This window comes from Odontomachus brunneus, unplaced genomic scaffold (assembly GCF_010583005.1).
Source record: "Odontomachus brunneus isolate Ranch 3 - 2012 unplaced genomic scaffold, Obru_v1 Obru_scaffold_279, whole genome shotgun sequence".
Classification (NCBI taxonomy): domain Eukaryota; kingdom Metazoa; phylum Arthropoda; class Insecta; order Hymenoptera; family Formicidae; genus Odontomachus; species Odontomachus brunneus.
The window spans coordinates 75,201-87,656 of NW_022639729.1; the positions used below are offsets into that span (position 1 = coordinate 75,201).

The 12,456-nt window shown below is 37.7% G+C and overlaps 1 protein-coding gene across 1 annotated transcript in view; it reads left to right on the forward strand.

Annotated features, from left to right (window-relative positions):
- The first annotated feature begins 6,845 nt into the window (after nucleotides 1-6,845).
- The window catches only part of LOC116853131, a 96,477-nt gene continuing 90,866 nt past the window's right edge, over nucleotides 6,846-12,456 (forward strand). Inside the window, exon 1 of the mRNA XM_032834022.1 lies at nucleotides 6,846-7,691. The gene's annotated coding sequence lies outside the window, so the exon portion shown is untranslated. The remainder of the gene's footprint in view (nucleotides 7,692-12,456) is intronic.

The following is a 12,456-nucleotide window of genomic DNA, read 5'->3' on the forward strand; positions in this document are numbered from 1 at the left end:
TATTTAAAAATATTTTTTATTTATTTTTAACTGACTGTTTTTTATGACTGTTGATTCGTCCGGCAAGGAATGTGTCAAAATAGAAGTGTGATTTTAATAGCTTTTCGTGTTAATATTTTGTTTTAATATTTTCACGCTATTTTCTCTTAAACTATTCGTTCTTTGATAAGCGTTTCAGAATATTAATAAACATTCTACTTTAATATATTAGAAAAAATATTTTAAGTAAAAAAATATTTAAAAATATTTTTTATTTATTTTTAACTGACTGTTTTTTATGACTGTTGATTCGTCCGGCAAGGAATGTGTCAAAATAGAAGTGTGATTTTAATAGCTTTTCGTGTTAATATTTTGTTTTAATATTTTCACGCTATTTTCTCTTAAACTATTCGTTCTTTGATAAGCGTTTCAGAATATTAATAAACATTCTACTTTAATATATTAGAAAAAATATTTTAAGTAAAAAAATATTTAAAAATATTTTTTATTTATTTTTAACTGACTGTTTTTTATGACTGTTGATTCGTCCGGCAAGGAATGTGTCAAAATAGAAGTGTGATTTTAATAGCTTTTCGTGTTAATATTTTGTTTTAATATTTTCACGCTATTTTCTCTTAAACTATTCGTTCTTTGATAAGCGTTTCAGAATATTAATAAACATTCTACTTTAATATATTAGAAAAAATATTTTAAGTAAAAAAAATATTTAAAAATATTTTTATTTATTCTTACTCTTCTTCTACTGATTGCGCGTTACACGTGAGCGGATAACCTTCTGACAAAAACACGTATGTAAGAAATGTCAAGCTGTCAAAATATCACTTCAGTTTTGACACATTCCCGCTTGCCTGATGAATCAACAGTCATGAAAAACGATCAGCTAGAAACGGACACGGCTGGTTGGAATTTTCTAGTGATTATCAATCTATAGTGAATGCTATGGCATCAATGTAACTGAGTGTACATTATTGTGTTTCAATGATACGGCTTATATCGAATATCGATCTTCAGCAAATGTACTTATAAACGCGATGCTTTTATCTTCTTCCCTCGCTCCGATTCGTGCTATTATTCAAAACGATGACCGCTCAATGCGTTTCATACGACGCTGCACATTGTGATGCGGTGTCTGCCGCGCGACATTAATTCCTTTCCTCGCAAGAGAGGAGGAGGTTTAATTTTTTTCGATATTCGCTTTGACATGTGGCATTGCTGAAAACGACGTTCGCTCAATGTGCTTCACTGAGCACCGCAGTGTAGTGTCTATCGCGTGACTCTAAGTACTTCTCCTTGTCGAGAATCAGTGCGATTTACATCTAAGCATGCACTGTAATGTGACGCTTTGCCAGAGTCTGAAATATACGCTCGCCATTGTCCAGCGATTAGCTATTGTCTAGGTCCACATCAGTCCAGCGTTCAGCATTCAGCATTCAGCCATCGTCCCACGGCTTGATCGCACCTCGCTCAGTACACTCGCGACGCGATAATACTTTTGGCTGTTTCATGGGTCAACGAGAAGTACGCGATAAATCACGGCGCTTCGAACATGACAATTCGTACTGACGAATTGCTCGCGAATCATGTGTGAAAAATCAAATATCGCGACGCTTTCAATAAGACCGAGGGAAAAAATGTCGCGTTTCACGGACAACTGCAAGCCTCGACAAGCGAGGTTCTCGTTACGCGAGAATTCTAATTTTCGGAAGAGAAACAGTAAATACGCGCATCGAATTCATGGGTTTTAATTTAAAACGAAAGCGGCTTAAATTTAATTTCGAGCGCGGCTTCAATTTAATTTCGACTGAAATGACTTCATAACCGATCATATATGCAAATTGTTAAAAATTGATGACTGATAACAGAATTTATCGTAAGCGAAATAAATGATCGCGGATTGCGCGTATAACAGCGCATTTCATGATACTTGAAATAACTAGAGGGTCACATTGAATATATAAACGATTCTATCAAATATGATTTTTATATCTTATAAACGAAATATGATAGATATTGATAGAAAAAAACTTGCTACATATTAAGAAATCAAAAAGACATAATATTGAGAGCAGATATCTTATAGAAAAAAAGAAAGTTACGCAATTTATTGCATCTATTAAGTAATAAAACTACTTAACACAAAGTGACCCCGATTATTTCGAGCATTATTATGAACGGCACAAGCATATATATGCAAAAATTTAGAAGCCACGCTGAGAGAAATAAATTGGTCAATCTCATTAAAATTATTTTCGGTGCCAACTATATTTCTCGTTGTTTTAAAAAAGTAGCAGCAACATGCACATAAGATGATAACGTTACAATAACGCTTATTACAAAATGATTTTCCTAACTAAAATTACACAATTGTGCATCATTGTGCAATTGCAATTATCAAACATCAAAAGTTTTTCTCTCAGTTTAGGTAAATCGCATTGATTTCGTGGAGAGATTTTGTGAATAATCTTTGCCGAAAAACCCACCATCCCTTACTTTTATTCATTTTTCTGACTCACCGAAATATGAGGAACTCAGGGTCGGCCACGTTTTGTTACAGATTTGGAACAAAGTATAATTTCGCTCATTAGATACTAGTTTAATGACTTAACGAGGAAAACGCACATAAACGCGAGGATATTATCCCTTTGCGATTGTTGCAAATTAATGATATCTATTCCGGAAACTACGTTCTAATTCCTACCAATAAACCTAGCTTCGAACCGACCCTGCTCGACCCGAGCCGGATTCTCCGGTACGGCAGCCACGTTCACCAAAAACACTGCATCCCCGCAGCCACCGTATGGCCGCAAGCTTCAGCAGATCTGAAACAAAAAGCAAATTTCCTGATTAGCTACGCCAATGAGCGTCCAAATGTCGATAATATTGAGAATCGAGAACGGATATTGCTCTTCTAAACTAATCAAAATGCAAAGTGAGAATCGCCATTAAGGTTACGAGGGTGTTAATCCCTTTACGACTGTTGCGACTGAACGACTTCTGTCCCCAAAATTACATTGTAATTCCCAATCACAAAAAGTTTGACGCAACAGCACGACAAGTCTGTAAATCCTACCTTCAAGCCGACCCAGTTTGGCCTGAACCGGATCCCCCGGTACGACATTCGCGTCCACCAAAAACACTGCATCCCCGGGAACCGCAGCCACCGTATGGCCGCAGGCCTTCAACAGAAATCTGAAACAAAAAGCAAACTTCCAGGTTAGCTAATATTCCAGATTAATCAATTAATAGTCATTATTTTTTACTTGAAATTTGTCTGAAATAAGACATTCAGATTTTAATTTAGACGTGAGTTTTTCAACCAAATATCGCGACCGCAAATGTAATGTGATTATACATATATGATTATTATTATAACATATATAATTCAAATAAGAAACTGTCATCTAACTTTATACTCAGATCTGAATATTTCACGTAGAACAAGTTTTAAGATTTTAAATAGCAACTATTGATACGGGTTTAAACGTCGGAAATATCGAAAATGAACAATTCTCTTTTAAAGCAACCAAAATGCAAAGTGAGAGTTGCCCTTGAAATCACAGAATATTGCTACTACGAGATAATAGTTACACTATAAACGCGATGACATGAATGTAACGCGATGACATGTATGATACACAATATAATACGTCTCACGCGCATCTAATCGAGCCAGAAAAAGTCAGAAATCAAACGCGTCTCCCGATCTGTTTACTCTCGCGTCATGGATTGTTGTGTATCTATGTATCTTGTCGCACATACACGCGTCTATGTATATATTATTGTTTCCGAAGCCATGTGCCCTTCAAGCGACTAGACGAGCTCGAGAGCACCCTTAGGTTATTTATTCGTTCACTTAACGCTCTCTACGTCGTGATATGAATACACGTTATTTTATGATATCTAAATTCCCTTGGACATTTTTTCAACCTGTTAAAACATACTCATTACCACTCACGTGGTGAGGGAGTTTCACAGTGTCAAAAATTAAGCAACGACTTGCGTCAATCTAACCAATCAGCAGATCGCGAGAGAGAAAAACAATGAATTTGCATAAAATTTTTAAATTTTGCGTATAATATGTTATAAGAATGTTAATCCTTATAAAATGTAACACGTACATTCTTCTGTGAGCAATGTAATTTTTCACGACGTGTTCTCATAATCCTCTTTAGAAGGAATACATGCGTGCCACGATTATTTCAAGAATGCAACACGCTGTGTATTCCGACCACAACGTTCAGAAGCAGCGAGAGCTAATCTCTTTTTGGGAACGAGTTTAACAAATGTCTCTGAGACTCAAACGTATGCGCACAAACGTTACTGTTTTTAAACATCCACTGATTTTAGCCACAATTCCACCTTATCTGACTCTGACTCTCCCTCTTTCTCTCCTTCTCTCTCTATAAGCCGGCTGTAGTTTACCGTCTAATACTCGCGTATTTTCATGAAATTCCATAAGTTTAATCTTAATCCAGACTGACGCGTCTACTATGTACAATATTCATCTCATCTACATACACGAATATCGATCAGTTTGCGCGGTCGTAGGTATTTCTATCACGTATACATACGCACACACACACACACACGTGTAGGTCACGACAAATTTCTATAGGTTTACCAAGCGCGCGCGCGCGCGTGTAAGAAGAGAAGAGAAAGCAGCTCATGAGCATTAAATGCATTAACACAACCGTTACATTTTGATCCGACTAGTTCGGGATTATCTGCGCTCCGTGAACTTACTTTATACGTGACAGGATTGTCATGAAAGTTGCCGCAAGTTTCTAACAGGCTTGCCATAATGCACACAGCTTTCCGGGACTAGCGAGCGCGGGATCGTACAATTTATGCGAAATCAATTTAGGAAGTAACCCGGTCATAACGACGTGATTTCGTCGCGATCGACAACTTTATTTGTCATACTGCGCGACTCTTTGTATCGAAAACTAATCGATGGCGCGACATTGTGGTTGTTTACGCAATTAAGAACAAGTTTATTCACTTAAATCAGAATGTACTTAAAATTATACAAAAATTTCATGTAATATTTGTTACGGTAAAACACATTTGTAGTTAAGATTTGATGCGATTTATCTTGCTGGGAACCTCGTTAATGAGAAATTTAATACTGAATATCGCAATTGTATGACTTGTATATTATTTTCAGACGCCCTGTGTATGCTCAAGAAGTCATATTTTCGTGATAGCCGAGGATCCACGTAAACACGATGTTTCAAGTTGCATGTTGTTTTTAGCAACGTGTCCGTGTGCATTCGACTGTGATCACGCCGTGAGCGAATAGCAAGAAGCAGTACAGATGAACATTATTCCAATGAATCCATTTAAATAAAATCCAAATAAAAAATATTTTTAAATCCAAGTAAGAAACTTACCATTATAGATATTACAGATCGGAAAACACGGCAAAGAAAAAAGAATAATATTTTATTACACCGTTTTTGCATAATGATCGATTGTCATAAAACTACCATTTTTAATGCTTTGAGCAGCATTATATTGGAAAGAACGTGACAAGGCAGAAATTTTCACGAAATTAATTTTGTATTAACATTTATCATTTATATAATGAAGTAAATATATATAAAAACGTAGCTTTGCGCGATAAATAATGAATTTATGAGTAGCCCCCTTGATGCGCCACTGAAAATACGCTCCTTGGGCGCTCTGAAAGTATACATACCTGGTAAATAAACTCCTTGATATTCGAGATATTGTCGTCTTACTTTCAACTTGAATTCATTCTTTCAACTTGGAGACGTTCGTTGGTTATCCATTAAACAAACGCTAGTCCCTTGAAAATTTATCTCCTTTATCGAAAGAAAGTACACGAAACTTTAACGAAATTGCAGCACGGTCGTTCACGGAACGACGGCCAGATCGAATCTTACATAGTGAAGTGTTCGAAAATCGCGCTAGAGAGAAAGAGAGGGAGAGATAGGAAAGAGCAGACATTTTCCCTCGGCGCGCGTACTCTCGGATAACTCATCGTCGGCAAGTAAAAACTTTCGTTCGTCTGCAAATTGCCCGGTAAAAAAAATAAAAAGGAGGAACAGAGAAAAGTTCGGAAAACACTTTCCGCCGGATACTGCAAATGAACCTCGAATTATAAACCAGCGCTGCGGCGAGGTTAGCCGTGGGAAAGTTTTTCGAAATTTCAAGTCCGTCGAGATCGTTTACGAGGCAATCTCGTCGACCCGGATATCTCTCGGATGGGTAATATACCGCGGCTACGTAAAGTGACTTTGGGTATGAGACAACACGCTTTTTGCTGTTCGTTCACGGCGAGATCACAGCCGAATGCACACGGACATGTTGCTAAAAACAACATGCAACTTGAAACATCGTGTTTACATGGATCCTCGACTATCACGAAAATATGACTTTTTGAGCATACACAGGATGTCTGATAATAATATACAAAATTCTTGTATAGATTGGGTCGAACTAAACAAAATATTCTTCCATCATTTTGCAACCGACACAAGGTTATTATTAGTTAAATCACATTTGAGTTATTAATTAAAGAGAATTGGCGATGTGCTATGCGATAAATGAGTTGTGATGACGACGTCTGCTGTCGTCTGCTTGTAGATTCGATTAAACTGAATAAAAAAATCCTCTACCATTTTATATATAACCATGTAGATTTTTGAATTATAAAGAAGATTCGAAGAGAGACGGTTGTGCGCGATTATTTACCGATCTTCCTCAATTGATAACTCAAAATTGTACGTGGTTGTTTGCGAAATAGTAGAGGAATCCTTTGTTCAGTTTGACTTAATCTATACATACACGAGAATTTTATATATTATCGTCAAACACACTCTATATGTGTGTATGTATACTTCTATTCGGACATTTAATTTGACAAATCGCATTTAAACCCACTACTGTAAAATTACGATTGAGTTTTAAGATTTATTAATTAAATACGATGCTTAAATACAAGACGTATATATATGAACGTTTAGAACGCACGATAATTTGCTGAAAGAAGTAAGGCGGATATTATTTTGAACTTCCGTGGCGTCTAACTATGAATCGTCTCGTTGGGCCCATGAATTTAATTCCAAGCCAGAAAGGTCAAACAAAGAAGGGAAGGAGCTTATACGTGAGGCAGACTTCCAATCAGGACTCGCGTTAACCCGCCTGAAAGCCGCAAGGTTCCGTTTGCCACCATATGCTTCTTCCTAAAGTCAGTTTGTCACGAAGCGTGCGTTTGAACCGACGCGTTTCGACGATCATTTCGGGAAATTATGAAACGACAAACGTCTCGAGTTCACAATGATACTCGTTATCATATCTCGCGCTATTTATAGTGATTGACAATTTATCTTACACATTCATGGTTTATCGATTTTGCTAAAATAGTAAATGATATAAACGTAGTAAACGATATCAGATTGTCGAGAAAAATTTATTTGCAAAGAATTTGTTGTGTATATTTAATAAAAAGTGAATTAGAGTTGAGTATAGTGTCATCCTTTCAATAAAAAATGTTCAATTCAGAGGGAGATACGGCACTGATCAATTTAACGTTCGATCCATATAAACTATCTTAAACTACAATTTTATGAAAAAAAAACATTACGTTACATAATCATTAATAAATGTGAACTTATCTGAACATTGTGCAATTGCGTGCATTGTGGAAATTTCCTCGGAACTCGGTAAGTTATCTTTCATGATAAGCCTCTTCTCGCGGAAAATATTTCAATTTTTATTATAGAAGAGATTTATAAATGGATTCCTAGTCTCTTTGCGTAGCGGCTATATTTGAAATGCGAAACACGAGTCGCATTTCCTCTTCCCAAACTTCAAATGTAAAAATTGTCAATTGAGATAGTTATGTGAAAGTCATTATGAAAACATTAAATTCAAGTAACAACGTTACGATATTCAAACAAGGAAAACGAGCTCGGGATTGCATATTGCACGCTCTCGACGAATAGACCGCATCCAAATCGTGGACACTACGTAATCGCAAAACGGAGTCGTAATTAGCGAATCAATCGCGATTACCGCGGGAGAAGTAGCCCGTTATAGCGGTTTTAATGATCCGCTATAACCGCTTTAATTGACGTAGCTACGTCGTTACGTTATCGCGCGCAATTCACGTACGCGTCGTCGGACCTTTTTATCTCTTTTTTCCCCAATTTGTCGCTAACAGTCGTGTGTAATTATTATTATGCAAATTCAATTAACAGCCCAACACGTAGTAGAGGCGGAACAGAGCGGGCTCATCGTGCAAATATGTCCGACTATTTGTCTATTTGTTTTTGTTGTTCACTCCAGAATACAAAAATTGCTACACAGCGGGCGAGGAATAGCAACGATTTAGAATTGTAACGGATTGATTATTTTCGATGAAATATCATGCTTAGCGATACGTGCTTCGCATTATATATACCGATATACTGATGCGTATAAACTTCACAGCAACTTCAAATATATTAAAATATACGAAATTCAACAACGCTGAGTCCCTTACAACTGATCAGATTGCACTCATTTGTCACGCGAAATAACGAAATAATGATCAAAGTTTGCTCCAAACAATATGTCATGTTAAATATAATATAAAAAGATGAGTGTGAGCAAATTTTTTTAACAAATTCTATTGAGATTTTTCAGTTTTTTTTACCGCAAATTCGCAAATATAGAAACAAATAATGAGCGAACTTGTCCTTTTTTTTGAGTAAAGCTTTATTGCTTTAGATGAAATAGAAAATATTTGCGAAAAGTAATTTCGTTAATTCATATTATATGCTTTGTTTTTTTTGTATGTAACATTATTAAAATTGAATAAATTATTCTATAAAAAAATCTTTTACAAGTTATAACGGGCTGCGTCGAAAAAATGATTGATGCTTTTTCGCTTTTGATGCTGACGAACAGAGAGAGAGAGAGAGAGAGAGAGAGAGAGAGAGAGAGAGAGAGAGAGAGATGTGCTATTTAACTTCGAAGATGTTACGAAATTTTGAAGTATCCGACGACAATATCGGATATTACAGCCATCGACGGCCGGATTTCGCACGAAAAGAAATAGAAAAAATTCAGCTGTAAGCATGAGGAAGGGAGACATCTTCAATACAAATTTCGCTTGATAGATGGCCAATTTTGACGCGAATAGAATATCAGAGAGAAGTTATTTGTACGACTTGCTTTTGTGTGCTCGGCGCAAAAGTCATTCCCAATAAATTGAGATCCATGCTTTGTCATCACTGATTGTATCGTACATCCTCGATTTACGACGCTGGTATACCTGGAAGACTCTTCCGCGAGTCTTTATTCCGATCAAAATTATTATTCCAAGCACAGACGCGGCCTCGAGAGGTCGAAACTCGAATGAATGTTACTTCAACGCCTTCGCATTAATGAGAAGCGCACAGAGTACAGTTGAATTAGCTTTTTATTAACGCGGCACTATAATCATAATATCATAATATGTATATCATATCTGTGAAAAAATCGTTCTCTTTCTTTCTATGTGGCTATCAGCCAGAGGATCAATAATATTTCGCCGCAATCGCAGCTTGCAAAGTGACAAGCGTATCTTTTGACCAATTTCTAATCGATCTATCTTTAAAAAAAATTCGTTAAAATTGCAAATTTTTTCTTACTTAAAATATAAATAAATGAAACTGATAGACTAGCCAAACAACTGAATTAAACAGAATATCATTAAAAAAACCTGTAATAAATTATAAATAATAAACTTGACGAATAACGAGAAGAAGTCACGACGCGCGTAATTGTGAAAATTTTCTTCGTGTGACTTCTATTATACAGATTATAATTTAATTATGTCATGTTGGTTATGATTTAAAGTGGAATTCGCTCGTAATCTTGGTGGATTTAGAAACTTCTCGTTAGTACTGGCTACTCGGCGAACGAATTAATTAAACACGTACGCAAATGTACAGTCACGGAGTTGCATTAACGAAGAAAATATCCACTTTTGAATGTAACCGAGTTGCACGTCCCACGATCTGTAGCACATTAAACTTTTGATATCCAAGACGGGAACGGGACGTGGACGTGGTGACAGTTGCGATTTGAGTTTGAAATTAACTAGTCGCCATGCTCGCCCACAAATGGCACTGTATACTAATTACGCACTGGAAAACTGAGAGAGAAAGAGACATGCGGCAAACGCCTCCAGGGTGAATTATCTTCTCAAAATAGCGGATATTATATTTCACACATCGTGATATATATTTTTTTTCTCGTTGCAACTACGGCTAAAAATATACGCTTCCGCTTATACGCAGCTTATTTTTCTCGTTAATATGATATTTCTGTCGAATCTAATTTCATAGTAAATTTAAAGTCACGATATTCTCTAGAATCTCCTAAAAACGAAAATAATGTTGAAAATAATAAAACAGGGTACCTGAAGTGGATCCTCGTTATAAATTGATGTGTGATAGGATAAGTATAATTAATCGTTATCAGTTTCGCTGCTTTTCAAAATATCGAATGTTTAAAGTACGACGTGAAGTACGACGTGCAAAGAGACGCATGTTGCAAAACAACGATCTTAAACGATTTCACACGGTTACATCGAGAGCTTTTTTAGATTTTGTCCTCGCGCTAGATCCTTGATCCCAAAATTAAAACTGAAGACCTAGACGGCGAGCATTCTCCGTCTCGCACAACACGAACTAACGAACAAACTGATCTTGAACTACCGCCAAAATAATATTCAATTAAAACAACTCAGAACACCGAGCTGACGATGGAACGTTTTCCCGCAGGGCCGTCAAGGACGAGGACGTTCCGCGTCTGGCGAGTTTTTCGATTTAAATTCCCGATCGAACGGAGGGGGGGGGGGCGGAGGAGAGGAGGGCTAAGTTCGACGAGGCCGAGGCTCGAGGAACCCGATCGAAATTATCGAAGCGAAAGAGTCTCGCGAGAGAGCGGATGTAGCGCCAGAGTTTTTTTTTTCCAACCGCGAGAAAAAAAAGCACCACGATTGCTCCCGACTGAAACTGATGGAGGATATCCTGTCAGGTACAACGCGCGATTCTGCCAATTCGGGTGATTATCGAGCGTGTAGCGGTCCCGGATATGCACACGCATACGCACACGCGCGCGCGCGCATGCGCGTATGTGGCCGTGCACGCGCGTACCCGTTATATCGAACGGTTGTATTCCACTTTCGTTGCAGTCCCATAAACAAGCGCGTTTGTTGCTGATTCTTTTATGAGCCGGCATCCACGATCCCTTATCGCTACCTCATACATTTTATGTACGACACAAATCGTTTTTGCTCGCTCTAGCATCGATCGGACGTTCTCGGCTCTCAAAATTGGAGTGACGACGGTCGCTGGGACATACGAGTGTCACGAATCTACAACCCGTTTATGTGCGCGAGCATTACAAATCGTTCTGAAATGTATTATATATATATATGTGTGTGTGTGTGTGTGTGTGTGTGTGTGTGTGTGTGTGTGTGTCCAAAAATTCTGCAACTAATTCTAGAACGATTTTCTCAGACGTGAGAGTGAGTGAGAGAGAGAGAGAGAAAGATTCTATTAATGTTTTTGAAATAATAATAATTTGATGGAGAATAATAAGTTTCAATATTGTTAACACCTAACGATGTCTTATTCGTCGGTGGATTTTACATGAAGGGATTCTCAACTCCCCACGAATTTCAAGCTTATTTAATCCATATTCTTCGGGTCATACAATACAATCGGGGTACAATCCCAGCTAGCTTTGAACTATCGTATTTTTGTTGAAAATCAATATTTCTGAATACCTTCATTTTCCTTGAGAGCAGCTTCAGCTATAAGACATAGTAACACAATAAAAGAAGAATCTGCAAATCTGCAGATTTGTACTGTTTTGATATTTTTCCGGGTCCTTTACGGAATTTGATGAGCGATCGAATATTCGTTCGTGACTCACAGATTTAATATTGCACGCGAGAGTTTACAATGTTGTGTACATTGACAATGTTCAACGTGTTTGCGAGGCACGCGATGACAAAACAGTTGATTATCACTCATTAATAATAACGACACACGCTTGTTTACATGCGTCACATTTCATTACCTATTGACTTGTCGATGAGGAACGTCTTAAATTGGAATGCCGCGTTCCGTCAACAATGTTGAGATACTTTCAGGATGCGCCGTCGCAGCTGCGGCGATAAAAGGGCTAATTACGTGAAAAACGCTTTCGGAGCGTCTTCGAAACGAGAGGTCGGTTGGCGCGCGCGCGTTTATGATGTCGCGTCCGTCGATTATACGATTAACCTGAGATTATATCGCGGACGGGCTTGCCGACGAACGGACCGACGAACGACCGTGCGTTTTCGAACGCAAAACCATCGGTCCCGCGAAACTTCGTCCTAAGTACGGAGCACGAAGTAGAAATTAGATTTTTTCCTGAGGCCTCCCCCCCCCCCCCCCCCCCCCCCCC